Source organism: Hydractinia symbiolongicarpus, chromosome 4, assembly GCF_029227915.1.
Source record: "Hydractinia symbiolongicarpus strain clone_291-10 chromosome 4, HSymV2.1, whole genome shotgun sequence".
NCBI lineage: Eukaryota > Metazoa > Cnidaria > Hydrozoa > Anthoathecata > Hydractiniidae > Hydractinia > Hydractinia symbiolongicarpus.
In genome coordinates this window covers 6,709,785-6,719,730 of record NC_079878.1, presented here as the reverse complement: position 1 = coordinate 6,719,730, position 9,946 = coordinate 6,709,785, and the positions used below count along the sequence as shown (strand labels likewise).

The following is a 9,946-nucleotide window of genomic DNA, read 5'->3' as shown; positions in this document are numbered from 1 at the left end:
GACTTAGGAAGTGAGTCCGTGTTCACGCGTTCACGGCCGGTTAGCTCAGTCGGCTAGAGCGTCGTGCTAATAACGCGAATGTCGTGGGTTCGAGCCCCACACTGGCCATTTTACGGGCTTTGCCGTCACGTTGACGGGATCAAAACAACCTGGGTGCACTGCCACGTTGCTAGATTTTACTGGTGATCTGCCCGTGCTGTGGCGTGTGTTGACGGCGCATGAAAAGAAACCTTGCTCCAGGGGAGGCTCGAACTCCCGATCTTCGCATGTCTTTGTCGATACTGACTTATAAGTACGACGCGCTAACCGACTACGCCACTGGAGCCCGTGGATGTTAACGGGAAAGCTGAGGTCCGTGATTAGAATAGTCATGGTCCAGTAGGGCATTGACGGTATCACTTTATGGCAAGTACACGTTGCAACTGGCCTGTTTTGCCTGATGCACCGACTTTTCGTATTTGGCAAGGATCGCGTGCCTTCGTAGCTCAGGGGTTAGAGCACTGGTCTTGTAAACCAGGGGTCGAGAGTTCAAATCTCTCCGAGGGCTTTCAGGGAATGTCCGTTTAAAGTTGGCCTAACATGACTCCTCTTTCGAGCGGGTTGCGGCTATTTGCATTGCTTGGACTCGTATCAAAGCGTGAGAAATATGACGGTAACGTTTTGAGTAAAAAAATAAAAGTATTTTGCTTAGAGTTGACTTAGGAAGTGAGTCCGTGTTCACGCGTTCACGGCCGGTTAGCTCAGTCGGCTAGAGCGTCGTGCTAATAACGCGAATGTCGTGGGTTCGAGCCCCACACTGGCCATTTTACGGGCTTTGCCGTCACGTTGACGGGATCAAAACAACCTGGGTGCACTGCCACGTTGCTAGATTTTACTGGTGATCTGCCCGTGCTGTGGCGTGTGTTGACGGCGCATGAAAAGAAACCTTGCTCCAGGGGAGGCTCGAACTCCCGATCTTCGCATGTCTTTGTCGATACTGACTTATAAGTACGACGCGCTAACCGACTACGCCACTGGAGCCCGTGGATGTTAACGGGAAAGCTGAGGTCCGTGATTAGAATAGTCATGGTCCAGTAGGGCATTGACGGTATCACTTTATGGCAAGTACACGTTGCAACTGGCCTGTTTTGCCTGATGCACCGACTTTTCGTATTTGGCAAGGATCGCGTGCCTTCGTAGCTCAGGGGTTAGAGCACTGGTCTTGTAAACCAGGGGTCGAGAGTTCAAATCTCTCCGAGGGCTTTCAGGGAATGTCCGTTTAAAGTTGGCTTAACATGACTCCTCTTTCGAGCGGGTTGCGGCTATTTGCATTGCTTGGACTCGTATCAAAGCGTGAGAAATATGACGGTAACGTTTTGAGTAAAAAAATAAAAGTATTTTGCTTAGAGTTGACTTAGGAAGTGAGTCCGTGTTCACGCGTTCACGGCCGGTTAGCTCAGTCGGCTAGAGCGTCGTGCTAATAACGCGAATGTCGTGGGTTCGAGCCCCACACTGGCCATTTTACGGGCTTTGCCGTCACGTTGACGGGATCAAAACAACCTGGGTGCACTGCCACGTTGCTAGATTTTACTGGTGATCTGCCCGTGCTGTGGCGTGTGTTGACGGCGCATGAAAAGAAACCTTGCTCCAGGGGAGGCTCGAACTCCCGATCTTCGCATGTCTTTGTCGATACTGACTTATAAGTACGACGCGCTAACCGACTACGCCACTGGAGCCCGTGGATGTTAACGGGAAAGCTGAGGTCCGTGATTAGAATAGTCATGGTCCAGTAGGGCATTGACGGTATCACTTTATGGCAAGTACACGTTGCAACTGGCCTGTTTTGCCTGATGCACCGACTTTTCGTATTTGGCAAGGATCGCGTGCCTTCGTAGCTCAGGGGTTAGAGCACTGGTCTTGTAAACCAGGGGTCGAGAGTTCAAATCTCTCCGAGGGCTTTCAGGGAATGTCCGTTTAAAGTTGGCCTAACATGACTCCTCTTTCGAGCGGGTTGCGGCTATTTGCATTGCTTGGACTCGTATCAAAGCGTGAGAAATATGACGGTAACGTTTTGCGTAAAAAAATAAAAGTATTTTGCTTAGAGTTGACTTAGGAAGTGAGTCCGTGTTCACGCGTTCACGGCCGGTTAGCTCAGTCGGCTAGAGCGTCGTGCTAATAACGCGAATGTCGTGGGTTCGAGCCCCACACTGGCCATTTTACGGGCTTTGCCGTCACGTTGACGGGATCAAAACAACCTGGGTGCACTGCCACGTTGCTAGATTTTACTGGTGATCTGCCCGTGCTGTGGCGTGTGTTGACGGCGCATGAAAAGAAACCTTGCTCCAGGGGAGGCTCGAACTCCCGATCTTCGCATGTCTTTGTCGATACTGACTTATAAGTACGACGCGCTAACCGACTACGCCACTGGAGCCCGTGGATGTTAACGGGAAAGCTGAGGTCCGTGATTAGAATAGTCATGGTCCAGTAGGGCATTGACGGTATCACTTTATGGCAAGTACACGTTGCAACTGGCCTGTTTTGCCTGATGCACCGACTTTTCGTATTTGGCAAGGATCGCGTGCCTTCGTAGCTCAGGGGTTAGAGCACTGGTCTTGTAAACCAGGGGTCGAGAGTTCAAATCTCTCCGAGGGCTTTCAGGGAATGTCCGTTTAAAGTTGGCCTAACATGACTCCTCTTTCGAGCGGGTTGCGGCTATTTGCATTGCTTGGACTCGTATCAAAGCGTGAGAAATATGACGGTAACGTTTTGAGTAAAAAAATAAAAGTATTTTGCTTAGAGTTGACTTAGGAAGTGAGTCCGTGTTCACGCGTTCACGGCCGGTTAGCTCAGTCGGCTAGAGCGTCGTGCTAATAACGCGAATGTCGTGGGTTCGAGCCCCACACTGGCCATTTTACGGGCTTTGCCGTCACGTTGACGGGATCAAAACAACCTGGGTGCACTGCCACGTTGCTAGATTTTACTGGTGATCTGCCCGTGCTGTGGCGTGTGTTGACGGCGCATGAAAAGAAACCTTGCTCCAGGGGAGGCTCGAACTCCCGATCTTCGCATGTCTTTGTCGATACTGACTTATAAGTACGACGCGCTAACCGACTACGCCACTGGAGCCCGTGGATGTTAACGGGAAAGCTGAGGTCCGTGATTAGAATAGTCATGGTCCAGTAGGGCATTGACGGTATCACTTTATGGCAAGTACACGTTGCAACTGGCCTGTTTTGCCTGATGCACCGACTTTTCGTATTTGGCAAGGATCGCGTGCCTTCGTAGCTCAGGGGTTAGAGCACTGGTCTTGTAAACCAGGGGTCGAGAGTTCAAATCTCTCCGAGGGCTTTCAGGGAATGTCCGTTTAAAGTTGGCCTAACATGACTCCTCTTTCGAGCGGGTTGCGGCTATTTGCATTGCTTGGACTCGTATCAAAGCGTGAGAAATATGACGGTAACGTTTTGAGTAAAAAAATAAAAGTATTTTGCTTAGAGTTGACTTAGGAAGTGAGTCCGTGTTCACGCGTTCACGGCCGGTTAGCTCAGTCGGCTAGAGCGTCGTGCTAATAACGCGAATGTCGTGGGTTCGAGCCCCACACTGGCCATTTTACGGGCTTTGCCGTCACGTTGACGGGATCAAAACAACCTGGGTGCACTGCCACGTTGCTAGATTTTACTGGTGATCTGCCCGTGCTGTGGCGTGTGTTGACGGCGCATGAAAAGAAACCTTGCTCCAGGGGAGGCTCGAACTCCCGATCTTCGCATGTCTTTGTCGATACTGACTTATAAGTACGACGCGCTAACCGACTACGCCACTGGAGCCCGTGGATGTTAACGGGAAAGCTGAGGTCCGTGATTAGAATAGTCATGGTCCAGTAGGGCATTGACGGTATCACTTTATGGCAAGTACACGTTGCAACTGGCCTGTTTTGCCTGATGCACCGACTTTTCGTATTTGGCAAGGATCGCGTGCCTTCGTAGCTCAGGGGTTAGAGCACTGGTCTTGTAAACCAGGGGTCGAGAGTTCAAATCTCTCCGAGGGGTTTCAGGGAATGTCCGTTTAAAGTTGGCCTAACATGACTCCTCTTTCGAGCGGGTTGCGGCTATTTGCATTGCTTGGACTCGTATCAAAGCGTGAGAAATATGACGGTAACGTTTTGAGTAAAAAAATAAAAGTATTTTGCTTAGAGTTGACTTAGGAAGTGAGTCCGTGTTCACGCGTTCACGGCCGGTTAGCTCAGTCGGCTAGAGCGTCGTGCTAATAACGCGAATGTCGTGGGTTCGAGCCCCACACTGGCCATTTTACGGGCTTTGCCGTCACGTTGACGGGATCAAAACAACCTGGGTGCACTGCCACGTTGCTAGATTTTACTGGTGATCTGCCCGTGCTGTGGCGTGTGTTGACGGCGCATGAAAAGAAACCTTGCTCCAGGGGAGGCTCGAACTCCCGATCTTCGCATGTCTTTGTCGATACTGACTTATAAGTACGACGCGCTAACCGACTACGCCACTGGAGCCCGTGGATGTTAACGGGAAAGCTGAGGTCCGTGATTAGAATAGTCATGGTCCAGTAGGGCATTGACGGTATCACTTTATGGCAAGTACACGTTGCAACTGGCCTGTTTTGCCTGATGCACCGACTTTTCGTATTTGGCAAGGATCGCGTGCCTTCGTAGCTCAGGGGTTAGAGCACTGGTCTTGTAAACCAGGGGTCGAGAGTTCAAATCTCTCCGAGGGCTTTCAGGGAATGTCCGTTTAAAGTTGGCCTAACATGACTCCTCTTTCGAGCGGGTTGCGGCTATTTGCATTGCTTGGACTCGTATCAAAGCGTGAGAAATATGACGGTAACGTTTTGAGTAAAAAAATAAAAGTATTTTGCTTAGAGTTGACTTAGGAAGTGAGTCCGTGTTCACGCGTTCACGGCCGGTTAGCTCAGTCGGCTAGAGCGTCGTGCTAATAACGCGAATGTCGTGGGTTCGAGCCCCACACTGGCCATTTTACGGGCTTTGCCGTCACGTTGACGGGATCAAAACAACCTGGGTGCACTGCCACGTTGCTAGATTTTACTGGTGATCTGCCCGTGCTGTGGCGTGTGTTGACGGCGCATGAAAAGAAACCTTGCTCCAGGGGAGGCTCGAACTCCCGATCTTCGCATGTCTTTGTCGATACTGACTTATAAGTACGACGCGCTAACCGACTACGCCACTGGAGCCCGTGGACGTTAACGGGAAAGCTGAGGTCCGTGATTAGAATAGTCATGGTCCAGTAGGGCATTGACGGTATCACTTTATGGCAAGTACACGTTGCAACTGGCCTGTTTTGCCTGATGCACCGACTTTTCGTATTTGGCAAGGATCGCGTGCCTTCGTAGCTCAGGGGTTAGAGCACTGGTCTTGTAAACCAGGGGTCGAGAGTTCAAATCTCTCCGAGGGCTTTCAGGGAATGTCCGTTTAAAGTTGGCCTAACATGACTCCTCTTTCGAGCGGGTTGCGGCTATTTGCATTGCTTGGACTCGTATCAAAGCGTGAGAAATATGACGGTAACGTTTTGAGTAAAAAAATAAAAGTATTTTGCTTAGAGTTGACTTAGGAAGTGAGTCCGTGTTCACGCGTTCACGGCCGGTTAGCTCAGTCGGCTAGAGCGTCGTGCTAATAACGCGAATGTCGTGGGTTCGAGCCCCACACTGGCCATTTTACGGGCTTTGCCGTCACGTTGACGGGATCAAAACAACCTGGGTGCACTGCCACGTTGCTAGATTTTACTGGTGATCTGCCCGTGCTGTGGCGTGTGTTGACGGCGCATGAAAAGAAACCTTGCTCCAGGGGAGGCTCGAACTCCCGATCTTCGCATGTCTTTGTCGATACTGACTTATAAGTACGACGCGCTAACCGACTACGCCACTGGAGCCCGTGGATGTTAACGGGAAAGCTGAGGTCCGTGATTAGAATAGTCATGGTCCAGTAGGGCATTGACGGTATCACTTTATGGCAAGTACACGTTGCAACTGGCCTGTTTTGCCTGATGCACCGACTTTTCGTATTTGGCAAGGATCGCGTGCCTTCGTAGCTCAGGGGTTAGAGCACTGGTCTTGTAAACCAGGGGTCGAGAGTTCAAATCTCTCCGAGGGCTTTCAGGGAATGTCCGTTTAAAGTTGGCCTAACATGACTCCTCTTTCGAGCGGGTTGCGGCTATTTGCATTGCTTGGACTCGTATCAAAGCGTGAGAAATATGACGGTAACGTTTTGAGTAAAAAAATAAAAGTATTTTGCTTAGAGTTGACTTAGGAAGTGAGTCCGTGTTCACGCGTTCACGGCCGGTTAGCTCAGTCGGCTAGAGCGTCGTGCTAATAACGCGAATGTCGTGGGTTCGAGCCCCACACTGGCCATTTTACGGGCTTTGCCGTCACGTTGACGGGATCAAAACAACCTGGGTGCACTGCCACGTTGCTAGATTTTACTGGTGATCTGCCCGTGCTGTGGCGTGTGTTGACGGCGCATGAAAAGAAACCTTGCTCCAGGGGAGGCTCGAACTCCCGATCTTCGCATGTCTTTGTCGATACTGACTTATAAGTACGACGCGCTAACCGACTACGCCACTGGAGCCCGTGGATGTTAACGGGAAAGCTGAGGTCCGTGATTAGAATAGTCATGGTCCAGTAGGGCATTGACGGTATCACTTTATGGCAAGTACACGTTGCAACTGGCCTGTTTTGCCTGATGCACCGACTTTTCGTATTTGGCAAGGATCGCGTGCCTTCGTAGCTCAGGGGTTAGAGCACTGGTCTTGTAAACCAGGGGTCGAGAGTTCAAATCTCTCCGAGGGCTTTCAGGGAATGTCCGTTTAAAGTTGGCCTAACATGACTCCTCTTTCGAGCGGGTTGCGGCTATTTGCATTGCTTGGACTCGTATCAAAGCGTGAGAAATATGACGGTAACGTTTTGAGTAAAAAAATAAAAGTATTTTGCTTAGAGTTGACTTAGGAAGTGAGTCCGTGTTCACGCGTTCACGGCCGGTTAGCTCAGTCGGCTAGAGCGTCGTGCTAATAACGCGAATGTCGTGGGTTCGAGCCCCACACTGGCCATTTTACGGGCTTTGCCGTCACGTTGACGGGATCAAAACAACCTGGGTGCACTGCCACGTTGCTAGATTTTACTGGTGATCTGCCCGTGCTGTGGCGTGTGTTGACGGCGCATGAAAAGAAACCTTGCTCCAGGGGAGGCTCGAACTCCCGATCTTCGCATGTCTTTGTCGATACTGACTTATAAGTACGACGCGCTAACCGACTACGCCACTGGAGCCCGTGGATGTTAACGGGAAAGCTGAGGTCCGTGATTAGAATAGTCATGGTCCAGTAGGGCATTGACGGTATCACTTTATGGCAAGTACACGTTGCAACTGGCCTGTTTTGCCTGATGCACCGACTTTTCGTATTTGGCAAGGATCGCGTGCCTTCGTAGCTCAGGGGTTAGAGCACTGGTCTTGTAAACCAGGGGTCGAGAGTTCAAATCTCTCCGAGGGCTTTCAGGGAATGTCCGTTTAAAGTTGGCCTAACATGACTCCTCTTTCGAGCGGGTTGCGGCTATTTGCATTGCTTGGACTCGTATCAAAGCGTGAGAAATATGACGGTAACGTTTTGAGTAAAAAAATAAAAGTATTTTGCTTAGAGTTGACTTAGGAAGTGAGTCCGTGTCCACGCGTTCACGGCCGGTTAGCTCAGTCGGCTAGAGCGTCGTGCTAATAACGCGAATGTCGTGGGTTCGAGCCCCACACTGGCCATTTTACGGGCTTTGCCGTCACGTTGACGGGATCAAAACAACCTGGGTGCACTGCCACGTTGCTAGATTTTACTGGTGATCTGCCCGTGCTGTGGCGTGTGTTGACGGCGCATGAAAAGAAACCTTGCTCCAGGGGAGGCTCGAACTCCCGATCTTCGCATGTCTTTGTCGATACTGACTTATAAGTACGACGCGCTAACCGACTACGCCACTGGAGCCCGTGGATGTTAACGGGAAAGCTGAGGTCCGTGATTAGAATAGTCATGGTCCAGTAGGGCATTGACGGTATCACTTTATGGCAAGTACACGTTGCAACTGGCCTGTTTTGCCTGATGCACCGACTTTTCGTATTTGGCAAGGATCGCGTGCCTTCGTAGCTCAGGGGTTAGAGCACTGGTCTTGTAAACCAGGGGTCGAGAGTTCAAATCTCTCCGAGGGCTTTCAGGGAATGTCCGTTTAAAGTTGGCCTAACATGACTCCTCTTTCGAGCGGGTTGCGGCTATTTGCATTGCTTGGACTCGTATCAAAGCGTGAGAAATATGACGGTAACGTTTTGAGTAAAAAAATAAAAGTATTTTGCTTAGAGTTGACTTAGGAAGTGAGTCCGTGTCCACGCGTTCACGGCCGGTTAGCTCAGTCGGCTAGAGCGTCGTGCTAATAACGCGAATGTCGTGGGTTCGAGCCCCACACTGGCCATTTTACGGGCTTTGCCGTCACGTTGACGGGATCAAAACAACCTGGGTGCACTGCCACGTTGCTAGATTTTACTGGTGATCTGCCCGTGCTGTGGCGTGTGTTGACGGCGCATGAAAAGAAACCTTGCTCCAGGGGAGGCTCGAACTCCCGATCTTCGCATGTCTTTGTCGATACTGACTTATAAGTACGACGCGCTAACCGACTACGCCACTGGAGCCCGTGGATGTTAACGGGAAAGCTGAGGTCCGTGATTAGAATAGTCATGGTCCAGTAGGGCATTGACGGTATCACTTTATGGCAAGTACACGTTGCAACTGGCCTGTTTTGCCTGATGCACCGACTTTTCGTATTTGGCAAGGATCGCGTGCCTTCGTAGCTCAGGGGTTAGAGCACTGGTCTTGTAAACCAGGGGTCGAGAGTTCAAATCTCTCCGAGGGCTTTCAGGGAATGTCCGTTTAAAGTTGGCCTAACATGACTCCTCTTTCGAGCGGGTTGCGGCTATTTGCATTGCTTGGACTCGTATCAAAGCGTGAGAAATATGACGGTAACGTTTTGAGTAAAAAAATAAAAGTATTTTGCTTAGAGTTGACTTAGGAAGTGAGTCCGTGTTCACGCGTTCACGGCCGGTTAGCTCAGTCGGCTAGAGCGTCGTGCTAATAACGCGATTGTCGTGGGTTCGAGCCCCACACTGGCCATTTTACGGGCTTTGCCGTCACGTTGACGGGATCAAAACAACCTGGGTGCACTGCCACGTTGCTAGATTTTACTGGTGATCTGCCCGTGCTGTGGCGTGTGTTGACGGCGCATGAAAAGAAACCTTGCTCCAGGGGAGGCTCGAACTCCCGATCTTCGCATGTCTTTGTCGATACTGACTTATAAGTACGACGCGCTAACCGACTACGCCACTGGAGCCCGTGGATGTTAACGGGAAAGCTGAGGTCCGTGATTAGAATAGTCATGGTCCAGTAGGGCATTGACGGTATCACTTTATGGCAAGTACACGTTGCAACTGGCCTGTTTTGCCTGATGCACCGACTTTTCGTATTTGGCAAGGATCGCGTGCCTTCGTAGCTCAGGGGTTAGAGCACTGGTCTTGTAAACCAGGGGTCGAGAGTTCAAATCTCTCCGAGGGCTTTCAGGGAATGTCCGTTTAAAGTTGGCCTAACATGACTCCTCTTTCGAGCGGGTTGCGGCTATTTGCATTGCTTGGACTCGTATCAAAGCGTGAGAAATATGACGGTAACGTTTTGAGTAAAAAAATAAAAGTATTTTGCTTAGAGTTGACTTAGGAAGTGAGTCCGTGTCCACGCGTTCACGGCCGGTTAGCTCAGTCGGCTAGAGCGTCGTGCTAATAACGCGAATGTCGTGGGTTCGAGCCCCACACTGGCCATTTTACGGGCTTTGCCGTCACGTTGACGGGATCAAAACAACCTGGGTGCACTGCCACGTTGCTAGATTTTACTGGTGATCTGCCCGTGCTGTGGCGTGTGTTGACGGC

General features: G+C 50.7%; 41 non-coding genes across 41 annotated transcripts; 27 read left to right on the top strand and 14 right to left on the bottom strand.

Moving 5' to 3' along the window:
- The first annotated feature begins 34 nt into the window (after window positions 1–34).
- On the top strand, window positions 35–108 carry Trnai-aau (transfer RNA isoleucine (anticodon AAU)). The gene has a single exon. It is a non-coding gene; the product is annotated as a tRNA-Ile (tRNA).
- Window positions 109–232: 124 nt separating this feature from the next.
- Window positions 233–325, bottom strand: Trnai-uau (transfer RNA isoleucine (anticodon UAU)). The gene is given in 2 exon segments: window positions 233–268; window positions 288–325. It is a non-coding gene; the product is annotated as a tRNA-Ile (tRNA).
- Window positions 326–474: 149 nt separating this feature from the next.
- Trnat-ugu (transfer RNA threonine (anticodon UGU)) lies at window positions 475–547 on the top strand. Its single transcript has one exon. It is a non-coding gene; the product is annotated as a tRNA-Thr (tRNA).
- A 182-nt stretch (window positions 548–729) lies between these two features.
- On the top strand, window positions 730–803 carry Trnai-aau (transfer RNA isoleucine (anticodon AAU)). Its single transcript has one exon. It is a non-coding gene; the product is annotated as a tRNA-Ile (tRNA).
- Window positions 804–927: 124 nt separating this feature from the next.
- On the bottom strand, window positions 928–1,020 carry Trnai-uau (transfer RNA isoleucine (anticodon UAU)). Its single transcript is given in 2 exon segments — window positions 928–963; window positions 983–1,020. It is a non-coding gene; the product is annotated as a tRNA-Ile (tRNA).
- A 149-nt stretch (window positions 1,021–1,169) lies between these two features.
- On the top strand, window positions 1,170–1,242 carry Trnat-ugu (transfer RNA threonine (anticodon UGU)). Its single transcript has one exon. It is a non-coding gene; the product is annotated as a tRNA-Thr (tRNA).
- A 182-nt stretch (window positions 1,243–1,424) lies between these two features.
- Window positions 1,425–1,498, top strand: Trnai-aau (transfer RNA isoleucine (anticodon AAU)). The gene has a single exon. It is a non-coding gene; the product is annotated as a tRNA-Ile (tRNA).
- Window positions 1,499–1,622: 124 nt separating this feature from the next.
- On the bottom strand, window positions 1,623–1,715 carry Trnai-uau (transfer RNA isoleucine (anticodon UAU)). The gene is given in 2 exon segments: window positions 1,623–1,658; window positions 1,678–1,715. It is a non-coding gene; the product is annotated as a tRNA-Ile (tRNA).
- Window positions 1,716–1,864: 149 nt separating this feature from the next.
- Trnat-ugu (transfer RNA threonine (anticodon UGU)) lies at window positions 1,865–1,937 on the top strand. The gene has a single exon. It is a non-coding gene; the product is annotated as a tRNA-Thr (tRNA).
- Window positions 1,938–2,119: 182 nt separating this feature from the next.
- Trnai-aau (transfer RNA isoleucine (anticodon AAU)) lies at window positions 2,120–2,193 on the top strand. The gene has a single exon. It is a non-coding gene; the product is annotated as a tRNA-Ile (tRNA).
- A 124-nt stretch (window positions 2,194–2,317) lies between these two features.
- Window positions 2,318–2,410, bottom strand: Trnai-uau (transfer RNA isoleucine (anticodon UAU)). Its single transcript is given in 2 exon segments — window positions 2,318–2,353; window positions 2,373–2,410. It is a non-coding gene; the product is annotated as a tRNA-Ile (tRNA).
- A 149-nt stretch (window positions 2,411–2,559) lies between these two features.
- On the top strand, window positions 2,560–2,632 carry Trnat-ugu (transfer RNA threonine (anticodon UGU)). The gene has a single exon. It is a non-coding gene; the product is annotated as a tRNA-Thr (tRNA).
- Window positions 2,633–2,814: 182 nt separating this feature from the next.
- Window positions 2,815–2,888, top strand: Trnai-aau (transfer RNA isoleucine (anticodon AAU)). Its single transcript has one exon. It is a non-coding gene; the product is annotated as a tRNA-Ile (tRNA).
- A 124-nt stretch (window positions 2,889–3,012) lies between these two features.
- Trnai-uau (transfer RNA isoleucine (anticodon UAU)) lies at window positions 3,013–3,105 on the bottom strand. Its single transcript is given in 2 exon segments — window positions 3,013–3,048; window positions 3,068–3,105. It is a non-coding gene; the product is annotated as a tRNA-Ile (tRNA).
- A 149-nt stretch (window positions 3,106–3,254) lies between these two features.
- Trnat-ugu (transfer RNA threonine (anticodon UGU)) lies at window positions 3,255–3,327 on the top strand. The gene has a single exon. It is a non-coding gene; the product is annotated as a tRNA-Thr (tRNA).
- A 182-nt stretch (window positions 3,328–3,509) lies between these two features.
- Trnai-aau (transfer RNA isoleucine (anticodon AAU)) lies at window positions 3,510–3,583 on the top strand. The gene has a single exon. It is a non-coding gene; the product is annotated as a tRNA-Ile (tRNA).
- Window positions 3,584–3,707: 124 nt separating this feature from the next.
- On the bottom strand, window positions 3,708–3,800 carry Trnai-uau (transfer RNA isoleucine (anticodon UAU)). The gene is given in 2 exon segments: window positions 3,708–3,743; window positions 3,763–3,800. It is a non-coding gene; the product is annotated as a tRNA-Ile (tRNA).
- A 404-nt stretch (window positions 3,801–4,204) lies between these two features.
- Window positions 4,205–4,278, top strand: Trnai-aau (transfer RNA isoleucine (anticodon AAU)). Its single transcript has one exon. It is a non-coding gene; the product is annotated as a tRNA-Ile (tRNA).
- Window positions 4,279–4,402: 124 nt separating this feature from the next.
- Trnai-uau (transfer RNA isoleucine (anticodon UAU)) lies at window positions 4,403–4,495 on the bottom strand. The gene is given in 2 exon segments: window positions 4,403–4,438; window positions 4,458–4,495. It is a non-coding gene; the product is annotated as a tRNA-Ile (tRNA).
- A 149-nt stretch (window positions 4,496–4,644) lies between these two features.
- Window positions 4,645–4,717, top strand: Trnat-ugu (transfer RNA threonine (anticodon UGU)). The gene has a single exon. It is a non-coding gene; the product is annotated as a tRNA-Thr (tRNA).
- Window positions 4,718–4,899: 182 nt separating this feature from the next.
- Trnai-aau (transfer RNA isoleucine (anticodon AAU)) lies at window positions 4,900–4,973 on the top strand. Its single transcript has one exon. It is a non-coding gene; the product is annotated as a tRNA-Ile (tRNA).
- Window positions 4,974–5,097: 124 nt separating this feature from the next.
- Window positions 5,098–5,190, bottom strand: Trnai-uau (transfer RNA isoleucine (anticodon UAU)). The gene is given in 2 exon segments: window positions 5,098–5,133; window positions 5,153–5,190. It is a non-coding gene; the product is annotated as a tRNA-Ile (tRNA).
- A 149-nt stretch (window positions 5,191–5,339) lies between these two features.
- Window positions 5,340–5,412, top strand: Trnat-ugu (transfer RNA threonine (anticodon UGU)). Its single transcript has one exon. It is a non-coding gene; the product is annotated as a tRNA-Thr (tRNA).
- A 182-nt stretch (window positions 5,413–5,594) lies between these two features.
- Window positions 5,595–5,668, top strand: Trnai-aau (transfer RNA isoleucine (anticodon AAU)). Its single transcript has one exon. It is a non-coding gene; the product is annotated as a tRNA-Ile (tRNA).
- A 124-nt stretch (window positions 5,669–5,792) lies between these two features.
- Trnai-uau (transfer RNA isoleucine (anticodon UAU)) lies at window positions 5,793–5,885 on the bottom strand. Its single transcript is given in 2 exon segments — window positions 5,793–5,828; window positions 5,848–5,885. It is a non-coding gene; the product is annotated as a tRNA-Ile (tRNA).
- A 149-nt stretch (window positions 5,886–6,034) lies between these two features.
- On the top strand, window positions 6,035–6,107 carry Trnat-ugu (transfer RNA threonine (anticodon UGU)). Its single transcript has one exon. It is a non-coding gene; the product is annotated as a tRNA-Thr (tRNA).
- A 182-nt stretch (window positions 6,108–6,289) lies between these two features.
- Trnai-aau (transfer RNA isoleucine (anticodon AAU)) lies at window positions 6,290–6,363 on the top strand. The gene has a single exon. It is a non-coding gene; the product is annotated as a tRNA-Ile (tRNA).
- Window positions 6,364–6,487: 124 nt separating this feature from the next.
- Window positions 6,488–6,580, bottom strand: Trnai-uau (transfer RNA isoleucine (anticodon UAU)). The gene is given in 2 exon segments: window positions 6,488–6,523; window positions 6,543–6,580. It is a non-coding gene; the product is annotated as a tRNA-Ile (tRNA).
- Window positions 6,581–6,729: 149 nt separating this feature from the next.
- Window positions 6,730–6,802, top strand: Trnat-ugu (transfer RNA threonine (anticodon UGU)). The gene has a single exon. It is a non-coding gene; the product is annotated as a tRNA-Thr (tRNA).
- A 182-nt stretch (window positions 6,803–6,984) lies between these two features.
- On the top strand, window positions 6,985–7,058 carry Trnai-aau (transfer RNA isoleucine (anticodon AAU)). Its single transcript has one exon. It is a non-coding gene; the product is annotated as a tRNA-Ile (tRNA).
- A 124-nt stretch (window positions 7,059–7,182) lies between these two features.
- Window positions 7,183–7,275, bottom strand: Trnai-uau (transfer RNA isoleucine (anticodon UAU)). Its single transcript is given in 2 exon segments — window positions 7,183–7,218; window positions 7,238–7,275. It is a non-coding gene; the product is annotated as a tRNA-Ile (tRNA).
- A 149-nt stretch (window positions 7,276–7,424) lies between these two features.
- On the top strand, window positions 7,425–7,497 carry Trnat-ugu (transfer RNA threonine (anticodon UGU)). Its single transcript has one exon. It is a non-coding gene; the product is annotated as a tRNA-Thr (tRNA).
- Window positions 7,498–7,679: 182 nt separating this feature from the next.
- On the top strand, window positions 7,680–7,753 carry Trnai-aau (transfer RNA isoleucine (anticodon AAU)). Its single transcript has one exon. It is a non-coding gene; the product is annotated as a tRNA-Ile (tRNA).
- A 124-nt stretch (window positions 7,754–7,877) lies between these two features.
- Window positions 7,878–7,970, bottom strand: Trnai-uau (transfer RNA isoleucine (anticodon UAU)). Its single transcript is given in 2 exon segments — window positions 7,878–7,913; window positions 7,933–7,970. It is a non-coding gene; the product is annotated as a tRNA-Ile (tRNA).
- Window positions 7,971–8,119: 149 nt separating this feature from the next.
- On the top strand, window positions 8,120–8,192 carry Trnat-ugu (transfer RNA threonine (anticodon UGU)). Its single transcript has one exon. It is a non-coding gene; the product is annotated as a tRNA-Thr (tRNA).
- A 182-nt stretch (window positions 8,193–8,374) lies between these two features.
- Trnai-aau (transfer RNA isoleucine (anticodon AAU)) lies at window positions 8,375–8,448 on the top strand. The gene has a single exon. It is a non-coding gene; the product is annotated as a tRNA-Ile (tRNA).
- Window positions 8,449–8,572: 124 nt separating this feature from the next.
- Window positions 8,573–8,665, bottom strand: Trnai-uau (transfer RNA isoleucine (anticodon UAU)). Its single transcript is given in 2 exon segments — window positions 8,573–8,608; window positions 8,628–8,665. It is a non-coding gene; the product is annotated as a tRNA-Ile (tRNA).
- Window positions 8,666–8,814: 149 nt separating this feature from the next.
- On the top strand, window positions 8,815–8,887 carry Trnat-ugu (transfer RNA threonine (anticodon UGU)). The gene has a single exon. It is a non-coding gene; the product is annotated as a tRNA-Thr (tRNA).
- Window positions 8,888–9,267: 380 nt separating this feature from the next.
- Trnai-uau (transfer RNA isoleucine (anticodon UAU)) lies at window positions 9,268–9,360 on the bottom strand. The gene is given in 2 exon segments: window positions 9,268–9,303; window positions 9,323–9,360. It is a non-coding gene; the product is annotated as a tRNA-Ile (tRNA).
- Window positions 9,361–9,509: 149 nt separating this feature from the next.
- Trnat-ugu (transfer RNA threonine (anticodon UGU)) lies at window positions 9,510–9,582 on the top strand. The gene has a single exon. It is a non-coding gene; the product is annotated as a tRNA-Thr (tRNA).
- Window positions 9,583–9,764: 182 nt separating this feature from the next.
- Trnai-aau (transfer RNA isoleucine (anticodon AAU)) lies at window positions 9,765–9,838 on the top strand. Its single transcript has one exon. It is a non-coding gene; the product is annotated as a tRNA-Ile (tRNA).
- The last annotated feature ends 108 nt before the right edge of the window (window positions 9,839–9,946 follow it).